This window comes from Symphalangus syndactylus, chromosome 19 (assembly GCF_028878055.3).
Source record: "Symphalangus syndactylus isolate Jambi chromosome 19, NHGRI_mSymSyn1-v2.1_pri, whole genome shotgun sequence".
In the NCBI taxonomy this organism is placed as follows: Eukaryota; Metazoa; Chordata; class Mammalia; order Primates; family Hylobatidae; genus Symphalangus; species Symphalangus syndactylus.
The window spans coordinates 19,064,460-19,073,637 of record NC_072434.2 but is presented as its reverse complement, the minus strand read 5'-3'; the positions used below and the strand labels follow the sequence as shown (position 1 = coordinate 19,073,637).

General features: G+C 41.7%; 1 pseudogene; it reads left to right on the top strand.

The window, feature by feature from the left end:
• Positions 1-4,892: 4,892 nt before the first annotated feature.
• Positions 4,893-6,148, top strand: LOC129458724 (chromobox protein homolog 1-like; annotated as a pseudogene).
• Positions 6,149-9,178: the final 3,030 nt, after the last annotated feature.

Here is a 9,178-nt window from a genome sequence, read left to right as displayed (position 1 = left end):
CAATCTAGCCTCTGCTGTACTATAAACATTTAAGACTATTAATGTTCCTTTTGGTACTGTTTCAGTGACTTCTTACAAATTTTGGAATGTAAGTATTTTTTTATTACATTCAGTTCTAAATATATTATAATTCCCCATTATGTTTCCTTCTTTGGTTCATGAATTGTTAAAAAAAAAAATATATGTATGTTTTATAGGCCAGGCGCGGTGGCTCACGCCTGTAATACCAGCACTTTGGGAGGCTGAGATGGGTGGGTCATGAGGTCAGGAGTTCAAGACCAGCCTGGCCAAGATGCTGAAACCTTATCTCTACTTAAAAATACAAAAAAAATTAGCCAGGCATGGTGGCACACGCCTGTAATCCCAGCTACTTGGGAGGCTGAGGCAGGAGAATCTCTTAAACCTAGGCAGCAGAGGTTGCAGTGAGCCGAGATGGAGCCACTGCACTCCAGCCTGGGCAACAGAGCAAGACTCCGTCTCAAAAAATATATATATATATATATATTTTAATAAATAATTTTGAACACTTAATTTTTGATTAGTTGATATATTCATAGTATTGAAAAATGAAAAATATAAGATGGTATTCAGGGAAAAGTTTCACTACTACTACTGATCCCATGCACGTGGTTTCACATACTTCCTCCAATAAAGTGCCCATTGTTAAATTTTTTGCGTATATTTCCAGATAATTTATATATATGGAAATATAAATATATACTTCCCCCCTTTACATAAATGGTGCCATATGTTAAACAATATTCAATACTTTGCATTATTTACTTCAAGTGTATATCTTGGAACTCTTTCCATGAGTTCATAGAGAGACTTGTATTTGTTTTCCAAATATCTGCACTTGAAAATTATCTTTTTGTTATTGATTTCTACTTTTATCTCATTAGGATCAGGAAATGTGGCCCACACTATAGTAATTTTTTGGTATTTGTTTACTGTTGCTTCCTAGCTTGGTATGTGCAAGGATGATTATTGTTAAAGTATCCCCATTGAACTCACTTGTTTAATTTTGGATTTTGGAGAATGATGGTAGGTTATAAAATTTATCAGGGAAGCACTCCTATTATAGTTATTCTTCCAGATGTAGTATTTCTTTTTCTCTAACATTATATAATATAATCCAAAGAAATTTTGATGGTCCTGACATCTTGCGATCATCATAGTAGTCTAAATATAGGCTGGGAGTGGTAGCTCATGCCTGTAATCCCAGCACTTTGGGAAGCCGAGGTGGGAGGATCACTTGAGCAGGAGTTCAAGACCAGCTTGAGCACAGGAGTTTGAGACCAGACTGGGCAACATAGGGACACCCTGTCTCTACAAAAAAAAAAAAAAAATTAAAAAATTAGCCAGGCACAGTGGCCTGTGCCTGTGGCCCCAGCTACTTGGGCAGCTGAAGTGAGAGGATCACCTGAGCCTAGCAGATCCAGGCTGCAGTGAGCCATGATGGCACCACTGCACTCCAGCCCAGGTGACAGAATGATACCTTGTCTCTAAAAAATAAACAAAATAAATAAATAGATACAGTATGCTGTTTGCACCTATTCAGCTGGAAGTACCAAGTACTTAAATGCTTTTAGAGAGACTTTCACTTCTGAACGTGGAAGTATAACAAAGACCACTTTTACCCTCCCACCTTCAACAACTAAAAACACAGACAAAAGACAAGAAACAATAGTTTTTCTAAAATGGACAACAGCCATGCAGAAAAATATTGGTCCCTTTGAGTGAAAAAATGTGAAAAATGGCTCACCCAGCCTCATAGCTGGAGGTGTTTTCTAGACCTCCGCACAATGAGGAGGAGCCCACACGGAGCTCAGGGCCTCCTTGAGTTGAGAAGCTACAGCTGAGAATTTGAAGAGGTGAAGGCATCTAGAATTCACAGGGCAAACTATTGGAGAGAGCTGCAGAGACCTACAAAGTGTTTCCTTTTAGTCTTCAGTTGAGTACTGATTAGCACGTGGGTGTGAAAAAACTGACAGGGACCAAAGAAAGAACCACTGGACAGAATTGGGCAGAATGATTATCAGAAATTACACAAGGTTGAGAATAGTCCATATTCCCCATAATCAAAGTGGAGCAACTTTACAATACACAGGGCTAGGGTAGAGTACTGAGAAGGACTGTCTCAGTAGTGAAGTCAATTTCACTGCAGAATAAAGGCTGCTCTAATTTCACTTAAAAAACTAAAAACTGGCCAGGCATGATGGCTCATGCCTCTAATCCCAGCACTTTGGGAAGCCAAGATTGGAGGGTCACTTGAGCTTAGGAGTTCAAGACCAGCCTTGGCAATATAGTGAGACCCCATTTCATAAAAACAAACAAACAAACAAATAAAAACCTGAAAAGCGATAATTGAAATGACCAATATGTTTACAAATAATAGCATCCCAGAATGAATACAATAACATTTTAAAACTACAAAAAAATTCAGCACCCATGAATATAAATTCAGTTTGTCATCCAATAAAAAATTATCAAGCATGCAAAAACAGCCCATAATGAGGAGAAAAATAAGTCAGTAGAAACAGACTCAGAAATGACACAAATGATTGGCATTAAACTAGCTATCATAGGCCAGGTGAGGTGGCTCACATCTGTAATTCCAATGCTTGGGAAGGCTGAGGCTGAAGAATTGCTTAAGGCCAGGAGTTCAAGACCAGCCTGGGCAACATAGCAAGACCCCATCTCTACAAAAAAATTTTTTTAATTGGCCAGGCATGATGGCATGCACCTGTAATCTTAGCTTCTTAGCTAAGTAGGATGATCATGTGAGCCCAGGAGTTTGAGGCTGCAGTGAGCTATAATTACATCACTGCATTCAAGTCTGTACACAGGGCAAGACTCTGTCCCTAAAAAAATAAAATAACTATCATAAATATATTCCATATTTTCAAGAAGAAAGGACATGTTTTCAAGAAGGAATTAAGAGCATGCTGAAACACATGGAAGGTTTTTTTTAAAAAAAAAAATCCGTATAGAACTTACAGCAATATACTGGATGGGATTTGTATTATTAGTCTACTAGGGGTGGCATAACATAATACTATGGACTGAGTGGCCTAAACAAAAGAAGTTTATATTTATTTATTTATTTTTTCTTGAGACAAGATCTCACTCTGTCATCCAGGCTGGAGTGCAGTGGTGCAATCATGGCCCATGGCAGCCTTGACTTCCTGGGCTCCAGAGATCCTCCCATCTCAGTCTCCTGAGTATCTGGGACCACAGGCATGTGCCATCATGCCTGGCTAATTTTTGTATTTTTGGTAGAGATGGGGTTTTGCCATGTTGCCCAAGCTGGTCTTGAACTCTTGAGCTCAAGCGATCCACCCGCCTCGGCCTCCCAAAGTGCTGGGATTACAGGCATGAGCCACTGCGCCTGGCCAGAAGTTTATTTTCTCACAGTTTTGGATGTTGGAAGTCCAAGATCAAGGTGCCAGGGTTGGTTTATTGTGAGGCTTCTATCCTGGCCTTGTAGACAGCAAACTTCTTGCTGTGTCCTCACATGGTTGTTTATCTGGGTGCACACACACAGAGCTGTCTCCTTCTCTTCTCATAAGGACATCAGTCCTATTTGATTAGGATGTGCCTTTCTGACTTCCTGCAACCTTCATAGCCTCTATAAAGATCCTTTCTCCAAATACAGTCTCATAGGGAGTTAAAGCTTCAACATATGGACTTCGGGAGCCACAATTCAGCCTATAGCAGGATTAATAGCCGATTAGACACTACAGAAAAAAAAATGATTGCAGAATTTGAAGACATGGGAACTATACAAAATAAAACATGCAGAAGGAAATAGATCACAGAAAAAGGTACACAGAACATTGGTGAGATGTGTGAAAACTTCAACTGGCCTAACATGCACATAATTGGAGTCCCAGAAAAAGTGAGGGGTAGGCAGAAAAAATATTTGAAAGACTAATAGATAAAAATTTTCTAAATAGGCCAGGAATGGTGGCTCATGCCTGTAATCTCAGCACTTTGGAAAGCTGAGGCAGGCAGATCACTTGAGGCCAGGAGTTTGAGACTAGCCTGGCCAACATGGCAAAACCCTGTCACTACTAAAAATACAAAAAATTAGCCGGGCATGGTGGCATGCAGCTGTAGTCCCAGCTATGTGGGCAGCTGGGACAGGAGAATTGCTTGAACCTGGGAGGTGGAGGCTGCAGTGAGCTGAGGTCACACCACTGCACTCCAGCCTGGGTGACAGAATGAGACTCTGTCTCAAAAAAAAAAAAATTCTAAATTGATGAAAAGTATCAATCGATGGATCTAAGAAGATCAATGAACCCCAAGCCCAAGCAACATCAACAAAAGTAGTATGCCAGTATGCCATATTCAAGTTGCTTAGAACTACTTATAAGAAGAAAAATTTTAAATTTTAAATCAGCCAAAGGAAAAAAGAAGTCTTATGTACAGAATATAAAAAATAGCAAAAGATTTTTGCTGCAAGTAATGCAAGCCTAGAAGAGAGTGAAGCAATATACTTAAAGTACTAGAAGACAATTGTCAACCTAGAATTCTATTCCCAGAGAAAAATTTTCAAAAACATAGGACACAAGTTTTTCAGCATGCAAAAGCTGAAAGAATTTAACCAGCACACTTGAACAATAAGAATGTTGAAAGAGGGCGGGAGGCAGGCAGCACAGAGTGCGAGGTTGTTTTGTTTGGCTGATGGGAGGGCCCTTGGCCAGGACCTGCAGTAGGCCACTTCAGGGAGGGGCTCTGCTGTGGCCACCCAGCTTGCTGCTTTCCTGGGTGCCACTCCCTCTGCCGACCCAACGCAATGTGCCAGTACCATGGCACCGATTCCTCTTGGACTCTTGGGCACTGCCCTGAGTAGTGTCACCCTTTACACCAGAAAGCTAGTGGGCACTATGAGGAAAAAACAAAACAAGAAGAAAGTGAAGGAGGTGCTGGAAGTGGAGGAAGAGAAATATGTGGTGGAAAAAGTTCTTGACTGTGGAGGGGTAAAGGGCAAAGTGGAGTAGCTCCTAAAGTGGAAGGCGTTCTCAATGAGGACCAGAAGACAACCTGGTTCAATGGGAACCAGAAGAGAACCTGGATTGCCCTGACCTCATTGCTGAGTTTCTGCAGTCATAGAAAACAACACATGAGACAGATAAATCAGAGGGAGGCAAGTGCAAAGCTGATGATTTTGAAGATAAGGTGTTGCGGGAATTAAAGGGACAGGAGAGACCAATAGGTGGCTCAGGAGGATTTACGTAGGTGCTCCGGCCCAGCAGATTAACCTCCAAAAGTTGAGCCCCAAACAAAGACAGGGCTTGACTTTTATACATGCAACCGAAAGGGGTTGGCCAGCTAGTGGTGCAAAACCTGCAGGACAGCAAGCAAGCTTACAGAAGCAGAACAAAGGCAGTTTATCAAACAGAGACAGGTGTTGCAACTCAGGCATGTCTTGTGACCTTTACCATACTGCACAGATGGGAAAACAAACTTACAAAATCCTTACCAACTTGCAGAGATAGTTACAAAGATAGTTATGAGAGCAAAACAAAGAATAATGGTATGGAGAGATAATTTTAAAAAGGGAAAACTGATAAGAAGAACTTGTTTTTCTCATCCTTGCTCTGCAGCCCATTCCTTCTGGGCCCTGGCTCTGCTGATAGCACTATGAGAGCCCTGACAGAGCCTTGCTTATTGCTGGGCCTTGGAGTGAGTCAGCCTGTACAGAAAACTTGTTTTCTTCTCTCTCTCTCTCTCTTTTTTTTTTTTTTTTTTTTTACATCTCCTGCTTCATAGGGAGAGGAGGGCAAACCAAAAAAGAAGAAAGAAGAGTCAGAAAAGCCATGAGGCTTTGCTGGGGGTTTGGTGCCACAGCAGATTATTGGAGCTACATACTCCAGTGGAGAGCTCATGATCCCAATGAAATGGAAAAACTCTGATGAGGCTGACCTGTTTCCTGGCAAGGAAGCCAATGTCAAGTACCCACAGGTTGTCATATCTTTCTATGAGGAAAGGTATTCCTACCCCAAGAAGGAGGATGACAAAAAAGATGACAAGAATTGACTCTCCTGAGTACCAGCCCATGTCACATCTGAATGTGGATTTCCAGTGGGAAGGGAAGGAGTTCTACTTGTCTTGACAGCATAGAGGTGGCTTGAGAAGATGTCCTCTGAAGAGCCGGTATTGTGCCCTGCAGCAGCCCCAGTGCTTTAAAGCCATTCCAAGCTCTAGAGTTTGCACACCCATCCCAGTGGAGGGGAAGGGGGATAAGTGTTTCAAGGCAACCTTTTCTTCATTTTTCTGAGAAAAGCAAAGGGCCTTCTATGAAGGACAAAACTTGCAGAGTTAGGTGTGTGGGAGAGCAAACAAAAATACTGTAGATCTTCAAAGAGCATCTCCACAACCCATAGCCTACTTCCCAATAGTGTTAACTGCATTTTTACAGCATAGCATGTGTGTAGTTTTTGGCTATTACTGGTGTATTATTTGGGGAGGGAGGGATGGGGAGAAGAGGAAGGGATATGGGTAGCATCATTTTGATTAAAATTTGGGGCTTGATAGGGGAAATGGTGAAGCAATGGAAAGAACAGACAACTAATGATTTGCTTCTATGTCTAGAATATTTTACCTTTGAAAGAAATGTCATTGGCATCATAAATAACGACTATAATTAAAAGCTGTGAATGCCTAGACCCAGGGCAGGTCACCAGGCAGGGGGCTGGAGTGTGAGGGTCCCGCAGCCTGCAGGACCTCATGCCACCCGGAGGGCTGAGCCTGACCCCATGAGAGTGTCCTGTCCCCTAGCAGGGCCAGTGCAGTTTGGTGTGTTCCTCCGCCTCACCAGAAGACCTTAAAGAATTGTTTTTCATTATTGATTTTCCAATCATTTGAATAATAGTCTCCATTTAAAAAAAGTTTTTAAAATGAAAAAAAAAAGCCATGAATGTCTGAAACCTATATAAGCCAAGGTGTTCCCTGCCTAAACCTAATGCTGTTCCCCACAAAGGATAAGCTAGTCGATAAGTTACCAAAGTTGCCATTTTAGAGATGGAAATTGACTGAGGAGGGAAGGTCTTTTATTAGGGAGTATACAGTATGAGCAGATCATTCTGTCTCAGAGGGGCTAATTTCTGAAATTAGACAGAAGACGCTTTTCTTTCAAATAATGAAATTATAAATATCAGCTTGTTGAAGCCACTGGCTGAGGTGTTGCGGAAGGGGAAGAGGGTGGTAGAGGAGATAAGACAGTAGGGAAAGACAAGGGCCCATACTCTTAGTAGGGAGAACTCTTGGAGCAGTTCTCTTTTTGGACCTTTGAACTCTGAAACCATTGGTAGCAGGGTTCAGTCACTGACAGCACAAGTTCCACTGAATTGATTTGAGTTGAGTGATTTCAAAAGCCTTGGTCTCAGGAGAAGATTTAACTTTCATACTGGGCAGTGGTTCACTTTAAAACATGAAAAAACAAACAAAACCTTTTTTTTTTTTATTAGATGGAGTCTTGCTCTGTTGCCAGGCTGGAGTGCAGTGGCATGATCTTGGCTCACTGCAACCTCTGCCTCCTGGGTTCAAGCAATTCTCCTGCCTCAGCCTCCTGAGTAGCTGGGACTACAGGTGCCCGCCACCACGCCTGGCTAATTTTTGTATTTTTAGTAGAGATGAGGTTTCACCATTGTTGGCGAGGATGGTCTCGATCTCTTGACCTCATGACCTGCCCACTTCAGCCTCCCAAAGTGCTGGGATTACAGGCATGAGCCACCGCACCTGGCCAACAAAACCATTTTTTAAGAAATCCTAAGAAGTAACTGATATCTAAAATGTTCTGTCTTGTGTCATGAGATCCATCAGTTCTTGATATTGCCTAGACTTGCATCTAGAACTACACTGTAAAATCTTTTTAGGCATGTGTTAGATTTCTGTGAAAACTTTTTTTAAATGTAAACTTCATACCACACTGTCAGTTTTTGTCTTAATAAAACTATAGGTTTATTAAAAGAAAAAAAAAAAGAATGTGAAAGAGCCTGGGCATGGTGGCTCACACCTGTAATCTCAGAGCTTTGGGAAGCTAAGGTGGGTGGGTCGCTTGGGCCCTGGAATTCAAGACCAGCCTGGGCAACATGGTGAAACCTCGTCTCCACATAGAATACAAGAATAATCCAGGCAAGGCATGGTGTTGCACATGTGTAGTTCCAGCTACTTTGGAGGCTGAGGTAGGAGGATCATCCGAGCCCAAGAAGGTCAAGGCTGGAGTGAGCCATGATCACACCACCACACTCCAGCCTGGGTGACAGAGTGAGACCCTGTCTCAAAAAAAAAAAAAAGAATTTGAAGAAAGTCACCAGGTAGAAGCAATATATTATGAGACGAAAATCTGAATCTGGCTGGGTGCAGTGGCTCATGCCTGTAATCCCAGCACTTTGGGAGGCTAAGGTGGGCGGATTCACAAGTTCAAATCCAAGCTGGCCAACATGGTGAAACCCCATCTCTACTAAAAATACAATTAGGAGTTTCAGTCCAGCCTGGGCCCCTTAGCAAGACTCTATTGCTCTAAAACAAACAAACAAACAAACAAACAAACAAACAAAAATAAGCCAAACAATCTGAGAACTTGAAGACAGAATAATTGAGGAGATTACTCATTCTGAGGAACTGAAGGGAAAAAAAAAAAACAAGGGCCTCGGAGATGTATGGAAAACCATAAAGTGTGTCAATATATACATAATAGAAGTCTCAGAAGGAAAAGACAGAAAAAATGGTCAGAAAGAATATTCAAATGAATAATGGCCAAAACCCTTTCAAATTTGAAAGAAACAAAACAACAACAAACAAAAGTCAGCACATCCAAGAAAATAAACTCCCAGTAGGATAAACTCAAAGGGATCCACACCTTGACATGTCATATAAAAACTGTTAAAAGAGACTGAGCATGTTGTCTCACACCTATAATTTCAGCATGTTGGGAGAGCAAGGCAAAAGGATCACTTGAGACCAGTAGTTTGAAACCAGCCTGGTCAACATAGCAAGACCCCCAACTCTACAAAAAATAAAAATATAAATAAATTAGCTGAGTATGGTGACATATGCCAGTAGTCCTAGCTACTTGGGAGGCTTAGGCATAAGGATCAATTCCAGACTACAGTGAGCTATGATAGTGCCACTGTACTCCAGCCTGAGCAACAGAGCAAAACCCTATCTT